Consider the following 13,725-nt stretch of genomic DNA (forward strand, 5'->3'; position numbering starts at 1 on the left):
ATGACTGTTCTCATGTATCCCGTGTCCAGGGACATGGGGCGACGTGCCTCTTCTGTGTTAGAGGGTGGAACGGATGTGTTTGGTACTGCAGGGGATCTGGTGCTCTTCTTCTCCTGGATTCGCATTCCCACCCAGGGCCCACTTTTACTAAGTGTTCTGCCCTAGCCTGGTTCCAGGAGGTCATCCAACTGACTTTGTCAAATTGAATTGGGATATATTTGATATATATTTGTCTAACAACATGGAAAAGGGTTTTTCCTCCTTCTTTCCCTGCAAGGTACATCACACTGCTTTGAACTTCCAAGTATGCCTAGTCACCTTTTAAAATGTAAAACTTTTCAGAAAAATGAGGATTGCTTTCCTTGTATGCCCTTATTATCTCGACTACCTGAATTGCAAGGGATTTTTATATATTTATATGTTCCAAAGTCAGCAACTCTCCTGTTGGTTCATTATTGACTGTGCTGTAAATGAAGTCTTTTGCAATTAAAATGAGATTTTCCTATGTCCCAAAAAATTAAGGTTTAAAAAGATTATAATTTATTAGTATTTCATGAGATTTTGAGTCTTCATCAAACAACACTAATGACCTCAAGACACATATTCACTTCTCTTTTTACTATGTAAGGTAAGAGTCTCATTAGGAAGAATGAAACTGTTATTTCTTTTATCACAACAATTAACTTACATATCTGTGCTCATCTATGAAGGCAAACTACAGAGAACAGGCAAACTGTAGAGAACAGGCCAAACCAGTTTTCCTTATTTGCATTTCCATTTCAGTTTTTACCACCATACTGAGTTTAGGAGGATATCTATGCTGTAGATGAAAAGACTATGAGATTTGCAGTGCTTTAAACTGAGATTTCTAATTCTTTTATAGCTTCCAACAGGATCCTCTATATTACAAACTGAATGACTTTATGATGTGGTTTGGCTCTGTGGCCCCACCCAAATCTCATCTCCAAGTTGTAATCCCTATAATCCCCACATGTCAAGGAAGAAACCCAGTGGGAGGTGATTGGGTCATGGGGGTGGTTTCCCACGTGCTGTTCTCGTGATAGTGAGTGTGTTCTCACGACATACGGTGGTTTTATAAGGGGCTCTTACCCCTTCGCTCCTGGCTCTTCTCTCTCTTCCCACCATGGGAAGAAGGTCCTTGCTTCTTCTTTGCCTTACACCATGATTGTAAGTTTCCTGAGGCCTCCCAAGCCATGTGGAACTGTGAGTCAATTAAACCTCATTCCTTTATAAATTACCCAGTCTCGGGTAGTATCTTCATAGCAGTATGAGAACAGACTAATATACTTTATTAATAAAAGCACTGGATTGGAATTTGAAGAAACAGTGCTTCTTTCTGTGACTTACAAGACAGGTGAACATAAGCCCTTCATCTTATTACTGAGTCACAGCATGCTTTGATAAAAAGTAACATAAAACCTCAGTTTTATCCACCTCACAATACTGTAATGGGTCGAATGTTAATGCATGTGAAGTGATTTCTAAGCTGGGCCATCCTCATTAAATGTTAGAATGATTATCAATGCTGTTGTGAATGTAATTAAATAGATATTTGTGTTGTTGCTGGAAACATTTGTCACTTTGAGTAAGAAGTAATATTTTAATAATAAACTATACCTTGAGTTAGTGGATGGAACTGCATTTGTTATTTAGTAAATTCATCTTCCAGAACAACAGCACCTTTTAATTCCATGTCAAGAAAATTAGTAGGATAAGTCAGCAAAATTCCCAGGGGTCTGGCACTTTATGTAATTAAGTGGGCAGTTGAGATCTCTATGTGGGAATAACATCAATGTCTTGAGGTATCTTTATACAGCTAGTAACTTGAGTCTTAAGTCAGTTGCCTGTTTCTGTAGATAAGACCAGTTGATTAGTTGTTAATGTAGCCCTCATAGGTACAATGAAACCATTTTGACATTTAAGAGTAAAAAATAGTGATTTGGAATAATCATTGATTATTGCATGTTTTAGGAGCTTAAAAGGACTATATATCTGGCAGGTACCTCTATCTGTTTGCCATGTTGAAGGTGGACAGCAATAAAACCATTCATTCCTGTGCTAACCAACAATTGAATTAAGTCCATCTGGTGGTCTTTTTAAAATACAAAAAGAACTATCTGGTGGTCTTTTAAAAGTATAAACTTGTTAAACATGAGAAAGAAAAATGCTATGATGCATAATTCAACAAATAGGAGGAAAATTACCAAGGAGTTGTGGATAACAGGAGTTGTAATAGCTACATATATTCAGGCATTGCTAAATTAGATAGGATGGAAAGATTTCATCCACCTGCTGTGGTTTATCCATAAAATCACAAGAATCAAGGGGCATATGGAAATAATTATTGCATTGATTGCCTTCTTTAAATGTCCTTGTGTGAAATGGAAGGATCAAACACAGGTTTGGGGAACAATTCGCCTTTGCCAACTGAAACTTAGCCAAAAACAATTAATTTATACTGTATTCAACCATGAAAAACTTTAGAATACTGCCTTAACTAAAATTTTACATTTTCTCATTATAGACTTATTTTTTTTTACTTAAAGTTTTTGAAAGGTCTACATTAATTTCAATTTTTACTTTTTTCAATTATTCTGTGGAAATGTTGATATTTCTAATAGAATTTAAGCCATCAGTTTCTAATTAAAATATACACATATGTGAAAATAAACCTTTTTCAACATATATAAATTGAGATAACAAACTTTCAAAAATGAAAATAGAAACAATCTCAAATAGTGTAAAAAATTACCAAGAAATTTAAAAGCATTATTGAAAACCAACTTTTCAAATATTAGAACTCATACATTAATCAAATTATTTTATAATTTTCCATTAATATGCTAAAATAAATGGACAATGTTCTTTATTATTGTTTTTTCCCTAAAAAATATGGAATCAGTACGGATTCTACAAGGTCACTGCAAATACATGATATTAAAACACAGCCAAATTCTGTAGCAACATAAATGTTTTTATGAGCAGCAGGTGTATTCTTTGAGAGACTGTAAAGCTATTAACAGCTCAGTAAGGAGTACATAATAATAGGTTGTTAACTCAGCCTCCCTTACAAGAGTTCTGAGAAAGGACATTTTGAAAGCATTAAGACAAATGCATTACAAAAATTACCCAGTATGAATGCTTTATAAAAAGTGGTTCATTTAAAGTTTATCTCATTAAAGTAATGAATTTAGTCTTCTTGATTTGCAAATGCCCATCCAAAAGAATTATTTAACTATTTTGAATGAAAATCAAATTATAGTTTTGAAGCTAAATACATTCTACTCATAAGTACTTGAAAATGAATTCCAATGTAGGGTATTTTTTCAGGTTCCAGGATTTGAGGCTTATTCCAATAAAAATCTATAGTACCTAGCAGAGGTATCTGTCATCTAAGAAGACCATTGTGTGAATACATGATACTTTAAGATATTTTATATTTTTTGAAATTTTAGTTGCTCACCTTGGAAAAATTATTAGTGATTTTAGTCCCCTAAAATCACTTCTAGGTATTTAATTTAAAATCAGAAACTTTCATTTTATTAGTTTGTTGAATCTATTTTCTTCCATAGTTGCCATATTCATTAAATCACTTTAAATATTCTTTGAAATTTACAACGAATGAGGGTGTCAAAAATGTTTCTGGGTATAAGTTATTCATGAGGCATAGAATATTTAGCAATGCCCAATGTAATATACCTACTGTGCCAATTTTTTCATCAGTTTGAATATGAATGTTATTCATTCTTTAATTTCATTTAGAAATAAAACTATATGATATTTAAAAATTAATTTAAAAAAGAAATAAAGGTTTTATATCCAATTTCCATGTTGTTCAGCAAACATCACATTCACTGTGGAAGTTTGTCTGGCTTAGTAAGCCCAGGGAGGGCCACAGTGCCTAGAGGAGATTCTCACGGTAGAAAGACTGACTGGGGCCAATACTGCATCCACAGCAGCATCTGTATGGTGTACACTTATCAAACAGGAAGAAATTAAAAATATATTGACACCAACATTGCAGAGTCTGCAAACACATGAAAATTACAAGTACCTACTAACTATACCTCTAAAGTGTCTCCTGTTTTATAAAAGTTATTCTGTCTTTGGTTTGGTTTGAAGAATGGATTTGTTTAAAATTATAGAAGCTGCATTTAGTGTATTAAAGATTTGTACATCCGAGAAAGGAAAAAATAATTGGTAAAACTAAGGACTCTGAATAAACTTCATTTAAACTTTTGAATATGCTATAGGGGAAAAGAAACATCTATCTTTTCTATCTCTAGGCTCATGGCTGAGGTCCTTATAAAAACCAATTAAGAACAGATAAGAAATAAAACTATGTGATATTTAAAAAAGAACAAAATATATTTACTGTTATATTTTTTCTTCCTTAGAGTACTTGCTTCGAATTCATACTTCAGTGAAATAAACAACAACACACATCGGAATGGTAAGATTATTTGGTGAAAGAAATTTAAGGGACTCACTCTGCCACTGGGAATTAATTTTCCATAACCCTCATTCTGAAGGAAAGGAATAAAGGATTCAAAGGAAAAAAAGATACATGCAAAATTTAAAAATATTTTCCTACTATAAAAGTATGGATGAACTAAAACCCACATTTATGTTTCTATAATTTCCTCACTTGCCAGCAATCAAGTTTGGAAACTCAGAAAACGTTTGGCTTAAATCATTTCCCATAGGGTTTCCTTGGAACACTATTACCAAGAATTATGTGTTGTTATGGAAAAAAAAATCATGGCTTGTGTAAGTTTGGGTTTTCTTGGGAGCAGACTCTAAAATGATGTTGAAAGAGAAGGTATTAATGGAAAGAAACACCTGTGCAAGTCAAAGGGGTGAGGAATCGCAAGGAGGCAAGAAAGCTCTTTCAGACCATAATACAGGCCCGATGCCTGTGAGAAGAGAGTTAAAGAAGGAGGATTGGGTAGAAAATGACTCTGATGGCACTGCAAGCCTGAGAAAGTCTTGGCCAGGCGTTTAGGAGTCCCAAGAGGAGACTGCTCTTTTGAGCAATTCTGTATTCAGCAAGAAAGGTCTGGTTCTAGTACCCAGATCTCAGGCAGAATGAGGGCTTTCAGGTGAACCTTCAGGTGAATCCTTGAAGCTGTGGTAGCTGGAGACCCTCCTTGTAGCCCGTTCTCTCTCTTAAAGGGAGAACACTCTCCTCGTCACCACTGAGAGAAAATGTATTTGGAAAACACCCAGTTAAATAAAATATGTAGGTTGCTTAGTTTAGGCTTTCTCCGAGCATTTAATATGCCCATGTGATCTGTGAAACTCTAGAAATAAAAATATATTCTACATTTTCCATATCAATTTGACCATGTAGCTATAGTGGTAAAACATCTAGTGAGACTAGATCCATGATATAAGCTTCGTGAAATATTAGTTTAAAACATACAAAAGTGATATAAATTCTGACATATCATAAGCAATATTGTACCTTAATATAGTAACTTAATAGTTTCCTTAACTTGTATTTCTGTGTTCCTTCCCTATCCAGTCTCCTCCCTCTTTCAAAGAGATATTTACTATCATGAATTTTATCATTTCCTTACTTATAAAAATAAGAGTTATCACTTTAAAGGTCCATAAATAATATATTGTTTAGTTTCGTATGTTTTTGAGGTTTCTACAAATATTTTTATATGTAGTCTTCTGGGACTAAATTATATTTCTAAAGCTTACCATTTTGGGGCAATAGCAACTGTTCATTCATTTCACTAATATACACTATTCATATATTTTTTTTCTTTCCAACTTTTATTTTAGGTTCAGGAAATACATGTGCAGGTTTCTTACATAGTTAAATTGTGTGTTGCAGGGATTTGGGATATAGATTATTTTATCACCCAGGTAATAAGCATAGTACCCCATAGATAGCACCCTCCCCACCCTCAACCCTCGAGTAGGCCCCAGTGTCTATTGTTCCCTTCCTTGTGTCATGCATACTCAACATTTAACTACCACTTATAAGTGAGAACGTGCAGCATTTGGTTTTCTCCTCCTGTATTAATTGGCTTAGGATAATGCCCTTGAGTTCCATCCCTGTTGCTGCAAAGGACATGGTTTTGTTATTTTTTATGGCTGCATCATATTCCATGGTGTATATGTACCACATTTTCTTATTTTTTTTTTTAATTTTACTTTAAGTTTAAGGATACATGTGAGTTCTGTTACACAGGTAAACCTGTGTCATGGGGTTCGTTGTACAGATTATTTAATCACTGAAGTATGAAGCCTAGTACCCATTAGTCACTTTTCCTGGCCCTCTTCCTCCTCCCACTCTCCACCCTCCAGTAGGCCCCAGTGTCTGTTATTCCTCTACGTGTCCATGTGTTCTCATCATTTAGCTCCCACTTATAGGTGAGAACATGCAATATTTTGTTTTCCTGCATTAGTTTGCGAAGGATGATGGCCTCCAGTTGCAACCATGTTCCTGGAAAGGACATGATCTTATTCTTTTTTATGGCTGCATGGTACTGCATGGTGTATGTGTATGATAATTTTTTACTGACTCTACCATTAATGGTCATTTAGATTGATTCTAAGACTTTGCTATTGTGAATGGTTCTGCAGTGAACATAAGCATGCATCTTTATAATAAAATTATTTATATTCCTTTGGGTATATACCCAATAATGGGATTGTTGGGTCAAATGGTAGTTGTTTTTAGCTCTTTGAGGAATGGCCACGCTGCTTTCCACAGTTGTAACTAATTTAATTGCACCAACAGTGCATAAGTGTTTCTTTTTCTCTGCAACCTCTTCAGTATCTGTTATTTTTTGTCTTTTTAATAATAACCATTCTGACTGGTGTGAGATGGTATCGCATTGTGGCTTTGATTTGCATTTCTCCCAAAGATTAGTGATGTTGACTTATTTTATATAATTTTGGCCATGTGTATGTCTTCTTTTAAGAAGTATCTGTTCATGTCCTTTGCTCATTTTTTAATGAGGTTGCTTTTTGCCTGTTAATTTGTGTAAGTTCCTTATAGATTCTAGACATTAGACCTTTGTTGGATGCACAGTTTGCAAATACATTCTCCCATTCTGTAGGTTGTCTAGTTACTCTGTTGATAATTTCTTTTGCTTGGCAGGAGCTCTTTAGTTTAATTATGTTCCACTTGACAATGTTTTTGTTGCAATTGCTATTGGAGGCTTCCTCATAAAATCTTTGCCAGGGTGGATGTCCAGAATGGTATTTCCTAGGTTTTCTTCCAGGAATGTTATAGTTTTAAATATGGTTTTATATTTAAGTATTTAATTCATTTTGAGTTTATTTTTGTATATGGTATAAAGAAGGTGACATGGTTTGGCTGTGTCCCTACCCAAGTCTCACCTTGAATGGTAATAGTCCCCACATGCTAATGACAGGGCCAGGTGGAGATAATTGAATTATGGGGGTGGTTTCCCCCATACTGTTCTTGTGGTAGTAAATTAGTCTCATGAGATTTGATGGTTACATAAATGGGAGTTCCCCTGCACATGCTTTTTCTTGCCTGCTGCTGTGTAAGACATACATTTGGTTCTCCTTTGCCTTCCACCATGATTGTGAGGCCTCCCCAGCTATATGGAACTGTGAGTTAATAAGTTTCCTTCATAAGTTACCCAGTCTTGGCTATGTCTTTATTAGCAGCATGTGAACAGACTAATACAGTAAATTGGTATGGGGTAGTGGGGTGATGGTGTAAAGATACTCGAAAATGTGGAAGCAACTTTGGAACTGGGTAACAGGCAGAGGTTGGAAAGTTTGAGGGCTCAGAAGACAGGAAGATCTGAGAAAGTTTGGAACTTCCTAGAGGTTTGTTGAATGGCTTTGATCAAAATGTATGGTGATATGGACCATAAAGTCCAGGCTGAAGTGGTCTTAGATGGAGATGAGGAACTTCTTGGAAACTGGCGTAAAAGTCACTCTTGCTATACAAAGAAACTGGAGGCATTTTGCCCCTGCCCTAGAGATCTGTGGAGCTCTGAACTTGAGAGAGATGATTTAGAGTATCCGGTAGAAGAAATTTCTAAGCAGTAAAGTGTTCAAGAGGAAGCAGAGCATAACAGTTTGGAAAATTTGCAGCCTGACAATGCAATAGAAAAGAAAAAACAATTTTCTGGGAAGAAAGTCAAGCCTCCTGCAGAAATTTGCATAAGTAATGAACAGCCCAATGTTAATCACCAAGACAATGGGGAAAATGTCTACAGGCCATGTCAGAGAACTTCCTGGCAGTCCGTCTCATCACAGGCCCAGAGGCCTAGGAGAAAAGAACATTTTCATGGCTGGGCCCAGGGCCCTTCTGCTGTGCGCAGCCTAGGGAGTTGGTGCCCTGCATCCCAGCCACTCCAGCCATGGCTAAAAGGAACCAATGTACAAACTTGGGTTGTGGCTTTGTGGGGGTGCAAGCCCCAAACCTTGGAAGCTTTCACATAGTGTTGAGCCTGCAGGTGCACAGAGGTTTGGGAGCCTCTGCCTATATTTCAGAGGATATATGGAAACACCTGGATGTCCAGGCAGAGCTGTGCTGTAGGGATGAAGCCTTCATGAAGAACCTCTGCTAGGGCAATGTGGAAGGGAAATGTGGGGTTGGAGCCCCCACACAGAGTCCCCACTGGGGCACTGCCTAGTGGAGCTGTGAGAAGAGGGCCACTGTCCTCCAGACCCGAATGGCAGATTCACGGACAGCTTGCATCATGCACCTGGAAAAGTCACACACACTCAATGCCAGCCAGTGATAGCAGCCAGGAGGGGGCTGTACCCTGCAAAGCCACAGGGGTAGGGCTGCCGAAGGCCATGGGAGCCCACCTCTTGCATTGGTATAACCTGGATATGAGACATGGAGTCAAAGGAGATTCTTTGGGAGCTTTAATTACTGCCTCATTCGATTTTGGACTTGCATTGGCTTGTAGCCTCTTCATTTTGTCCAATTTCTCCCATTTGGAACAGGTGTATTTACCCAACACCTGTACTCCCATTGTATCTAGGAAGTAACTAACTTGCTTTTTTTTTTTTTGAGACGGAGTTTCATTCTTGTTGCCCAAACTGGAGTGCAATGGCGTGGTCTCAGCTCACTGCAACCTCTGCCTCCTGGGTTCAAGTGATTCTCCTGCCTCAGCCTCCTGAGTAGCTGGGATTACAGGTGCCCACCACGATGCCTGGCTAATTTTTTTTTTGTATTTTTAGTACAGATGGGGTTATACCATGTTGGCCAGGCTGGGCTTGATCTCCTGACCTCAGGTAATCTGCCCGCCTTGGCCTTCCAAAATGCTGGGATTACAGGTGTGACCACCAAGTGTGGTCACTAATTTGCTTTTGATTTTTCACGCTCACAGGTGGAAGGGACTTGCTTTGTCTCAGCTGAGACTTTGGACTGTGATTGTTATCCTTTGAGTTAATGGTAAAATGAGTTAAGATTTGGGGGACTGTAGGGAAGGCATGATTAGTTTTGATATGTGAGGATATGAGATTTGGGAATGGCCAGGGGTGAAAAGATATGGTTTGGCTGTGTGCCCACCAAAATCTCACCTTAACATGTAATAATCCCCATGTGTCAAAGATGGGGCCAGATGGAGATAATTTAATCATGGGGACAGTTTCCCCATACTGTTCTCATGGTACTGAATAAGTCTCAAGAGATCTGATGGTTTTATAAATCGGAGTTCCTATGCACAAACTTGCTCTTGACTGCTGCCATGTAAGACATAACTTTGCTCCTCATTCGCCTTCCACCATTATTGTGAGGCCTCACCAGCCACGTGGGACTGTGAGTCCATTAAACCTCTTTCCTTTATAAATTACCCAGTCTCAAGTATGTGTTTATTAGCAGCCTGAGAAGAGACTAATACAGAAGAGGGCCAGTTTCACTCTTCTGCATATGACTAACCAGTTATTTCTGCATCATTGATTGAATAGCAAGTCCTTTCCCCATCGCTTGTTTTTGTTGACTTTGTAGAAGATCAGATGGCCATAGGCGTGAGGCTTTATTTCTGGGTTCTCTAACCTGTTGCATTAGTCTAGGGATCTGTTTCTGTACAATGCTGTTTTGGTTATTGTAGCCTTGTAGTATAGTTTGAAGTCAGGTAATGTGATGCCTCCAGCTTTGTTCTTTTTTCTTAGGATTAGAATAGCTATGGCTATTTGGTCTCTTTTTTGGTTCCATATTAATTTTAGAAAGGTTTTTTCTAATTCTGTAAAAAATGTCATAAGTAGATAGGAATAGCATTGAATATGTAGATTGCTTTGGGTAGTATGGCAATTTTAATAATAAGAATTCTTTCTATCCATGTACATGAATAGTTTTTCCATTTGTATGTGTTGTCTGTGATTTTTTTGAGCAGCGTTTTATATTTATCATTGTAGAGATCTTTCACCTCCCTGGTTAGATGTATTCTTAGGTATTTTATTCTTTTAGTGGCTATTGTGAATGGAATTTATTCTTGATTTGACTCTCATCTTGGACAATGTTCATGTATAGAAATGCTACCAATTTTTGCACATTGATTTTGTATACTGAAACTTGTTGAAATTTTTTATCAGATCTAGGAGCTTTTGGGCAAAGATTATGGGGTTTTCTGGCTATAAAATCATATCTGTGAAGATAGTTTTTCTTCCTCTCTTTTTATTTGAATGCCTTTTATTTCTTTCTCTTGCCTGATTACTCTAGCTACTACTTCTAGTACTATTTTGGATAGGCATGGTTAGAGTAGGCATCCTTGTCTTGTTCCAGTTGTCAAGGGAAATGCGTCCAGCTTTTGCCCATTCACTATGGTGTTGACTGTGGTTTTGTCATAGATGACACTTCTTATTTTCAGGTATGTTCCTTCAATGCCTTGTTTGTTGAGTGTTTTTAACTTGAAGTGATGTTGAATTTTACTGAAAGCCTTTTCTGCAGCTACTGAGATGATCATGTGGTTTTTGTTTTTAGTTTTGTTTACTGAATCACAATGATTTGTGTATGTTGAACCAACCTTGCATCCCATGAATAAAGCCTAATGGATCCTGGTGGATTAGCTATTTGATGTGGTACTTGTTTGCTTTGCTAATGTTTTGTTGTGGAATTTTGCATCTATGCTCATCAGGGATATATGACTGAGTTTTCTTTTCTGATATTGTAATTTGTTAAGAATTGCTTTATGGCTGAACTTCTGGTTGATTTTAGAGTATGTGCTATGTACAGCTGAGAATAATGTATGTTGTTCAGTGGATGCTCTGTAGATATCTGTTAGGTCCATTTCGTCAAGTGCTGATTTTACGTCTCAAATATCTTTGCAAGTATTCTGCCTCAATGATCAGTCTAATACTGAAATCTCCCACTATTAGGTGATTATTTAAGTCTCTTCAGAGGTCTCTAAAAACCTGTTTTATGAATCTGGGTACTCCAGTGTTGGGGGTATATATATTTTGATACTTAAGTATTCTTGTTGAATTGCAGTTTCCCTATTACTAATGAAGTTGAGCATATTTTCTTACCTAGGTTGACATACAGATCTTACATAGGGTTTTCAATTGGCTGTTCTTTTTCTGATAGTTTTACAGGATTTCTTTATGTATTTTGGATACTACTCCTTTACTAATTGTATGCATGGCAAATATCTTCTCCCAGTTTGTCTTGTCTTTTGACAATCTAAAGTTTTTTGAGAGAGTATTCTTAAAATGACTATAATGAAAATTATCAATTTTTCTTTTAAGGTAAGAACATGCATTTCATTTGTGAAATCTTTTCCTTGCAAGGAGAAAGGAGATTATTCTCTCTTTTCCTTCCAAAAATTTTAAAGTTCTTTCCATCACATTTTGTCCTTAGAACACTTGGATTTAAATTTGTGAATGATATGAGGTGGGAATCTAGTTTCTTTTTTTTTTCTACCATATACATTACCCAGTACCTATTACCTAGTGAATAGCCCATACATTTTTAATGATCTGCAGTGCCACTTCTGCCATAGGTTCAAGGTCCGCACATGTGCAAGTCTGTTTCTGAACATTCTGTTATTATACATTGGTCTTGCTGTCTCATTGTGCAGCAATGTTATGCACTATACTTTAGAGTAACTCTAAAGTATCTGCCAAGGCATGTAACTTCAACTTATTTTGTATCAAAAGTATCCTGGTTATTCATGGCTCCCTATTTTTCATTTCCTCATCAAGTTTAAAATCAGTTTTTCAATTTCCACAAAAAGATCTGCTAGAATTTTTATTAGACATTAGAGCTGCACATCATTTGGGGTAAAACTGATCTTTCTATGATAAGCTTTTCTTATTTACAAATGTGGACTGTATTTGAGTGTTTTTAATGTCTTTCTATAAAGTTTTATTATTGTTTTGTACATGTTGAAAACTATTTTAGATTTATTCTCAAATACTTCACAGATTAAGTTGCTACTGTAAATTTAACTTCTTTAAAATGTGTTCTCTTTTGCTGCTGATGTATAGAAATGCATTTAAATTTGCAGAGCGAGACACCGTACTATAATCTTTTTAAATCTCAATGTACATTCGGGAAAAATTTTTATGTAGAGTCATATCATCTAGAATAATGTGGGTTTTTTTTAACAACATATATGCTTTTATTTTATTTTTATCCCATTGAAATGGCGAGATCCTCTAATATTTAGTAGAAACTATGATAATGGACATTTTTATGTAGTTCTTGTTTTGGGAGAAGTAGTGTAATATTTCCTCACTAAGAAGGCTATTTGCTTGATCTGAATTATGTTAAAGAGGTTATCTCATATTACTAGATTTCTGAGAATAATACCCAAGAATAGATGGTATATATCAAATGCCTTTTCTGCATCTATTAAGGTGATTATTTGGACCTTTTCCTTTTATCTGCTGAATGTTAAGTTACACTGATAAATTATCTACTGTTAAAATACTCATACATTCCTGAAATAAATCCAGATTGGCCCTATTTTTTTTGTCTGTTTGTCTTTTTTTCTATATTTAGCTGGTTTGGTTGGTTAACACTTAATTTAGGATTTGGTACCTATGCTTCTGAGTAAGATTTACCTGTAGTTATTATTTCTACTGCCCTCATTCAGTTAAGAGGTTATTCTGGCCTTATGGAACACACTTCAGAAAATTCCTTTTTTCTCCATTCTTAGGAAAAGCTTGAATATGTTTGAAATGATGGGTTCCTTGAAAGTTGGGGGAAAAAATGACTTAAAAACCATCTAAGGAAGATGCTCTTAGTGTTGGGAACAATTTTTATCCACTGATTCCAATTATTTAGTAGTGAAGTAATTATGAAAGCTTTCTATTTCCTTTTTAGTCATATTTAGTAAATAATATATGTATGAAGTTTTTTGTAGCTTGTGTAAGTTTTCACATGTAATTTACATAAATTTGATCTTGGAAAATTCATTATATTTCCAATCTCTATAATATTTGTTACTGTATCTCCATTATTCTTCCTAGTTTTTAGTTTCTTGTTTCTTTTATTTTGATCAATTTTTAACTTTTTTTTTTAAGAATCAAAGGATAAACAGTTTATTGAATGGAATGATATATCAAAGGGTTCACAGAACGAGTGACATTATTATAACTTGAAGTATGATATATGAGAGATTTATGTATATTTATAATACCCAAATTGGCACATAGATCTATCATACACAGTGAATGAATACACAAATAAACAAATGATTAACAAACTTAATATTTAGTGTTGATCAATTGACCCATGAAAAA

The 13,725-nt window shown here is 35.8% G+C and overlaps 1 protein-coding gene and 1 long non-coding RNA gene across 6 annotated transcripts in view; one reads left to right on the forward strand and one right to left on the reverse strand.

Annotated features, from left to right (window-relative positions):
• The window catches only part of EPHA6 (EPH receptor A6), a 963,391-nt gene that overhangs the window by 316,799 nt on the left and 632,867 nt on the right, over positions 1 to 13,725 (reverse strand). The gene's annotated exons all lie outside the window — the stretch shown is intronic.
• On the forward strand, positions 1,027 to 9,753 carry LOC115832155. The gene is made up of 3 exons (XR_004027594.1): positions 1,027 to 1,037; positions 3,648 to 3,650; positions 9,630 to 9,753. It is a non-coding gene; the product is annotated as an uncharacterized LOC115832155 (long non-coding RNA).

Source organism: Nomascus leucogenys, chromosome 21 (genome assembly GCF_006542625.1).
Source record: "Nomascus leucogenys isolate Asia chromosome 21, Asia_NLE_v1, whole genome shotgun sequence".
Classification (NCBI taxonomy): domain Eukaryota; kingdom Metazoa; phylum Chordata; class Mammalia; order Primates; family Hylobatidae; genus Nomascus; species Nomascus leucogenys.